Below are 916 nucleotides of genomic sequence, written 5' to 3' on the forward strand. Positions count from 1 at the left end.
GGTGCTTTCTGTCGTCTGTGACTCGGAAGGCCGTTGTTGCCCAATATATTGCGGTGCGGTATGTGTAACAACAGCCTGAGCAGCGCTGAGCTCAAGTTCATGGATCAGTTTCATCTGGCCCACATTTCTCCTTCCCGCTTCCTCTGCGCCAGATTACAGGACACAGAATGACACAGCATCACCTCATGCTCCCCCACTGCTGTATTTCAAGCCAGAAACCAAGACTTAGTCAGTAGTAATGGAAGGAGTAACACAATACTGGGTTAGTGTGCTTCCAGTGTTCCAAAATAAACTGTGTGCGTGTGTGCGCGCGTGTGTGTGTGTGTGCGTGTGCGCGTGCGCGTGTGTGTTACCATGATGAAGCAAGCACCCATTTGCACCCATTTGCACATCACCTAACACCAGCTCTTGTCACCAAGTGTTGCTTCATCTGATCATGATTGCACAATAAGTGTTGAACAACAAAATGTTTTTGTGTAGGAATATAAGTAACTGGCGGCCCAGTGGTTAGCGCATCGACCTCACAGTGCAGAGATACCGGGTTCAAGTCCAGCTCTGGCCTTTCTGTGTGGAGTTTACATGTTCTCCCCGTGCCTGCGTGGGTTTTCTCCGGGTACTCCGGTTTCCTCCCACATTCCAAAAACATGCGTGGCAGGCTGATTGAACACTCTAAATTGTCCCTAGATGTGAGTGTGAGCGTGGATGGTTGTTCGTCTCTGTGTGCCTTGCGATTGGCTGGCAACCGGTTCATGGTGTCCCCCACCTACTGCCCGAAGATGGCTGGGATAGGCTCCAGCACGCCCCGCGACCCTTGTGAGGATAAAGCGGTTCAGAAAATGGATGGATGGATAACTTTTATTGTATTTGAGGACAGACATGCTATGGGTCTAATTTTTGGTAAAATATTTCCACACGC

The sequence above is a fragment of the Hippocampus guttulatus genome, chromosome 5 (genome assembly GCF_054856545.1).
Source record: "Hippocampus guttulatus isolate MCC_2025c chromosome 5, RoL_Hgut_1.0, whole genome shotgun sequence".
Lineage (NCBI taxonomy): Eukaryota > Metazoa > Chordata > Actinopteri > Syngnathiformes > Syngnathidae > Hippocampus > Hippocampus guttulatus.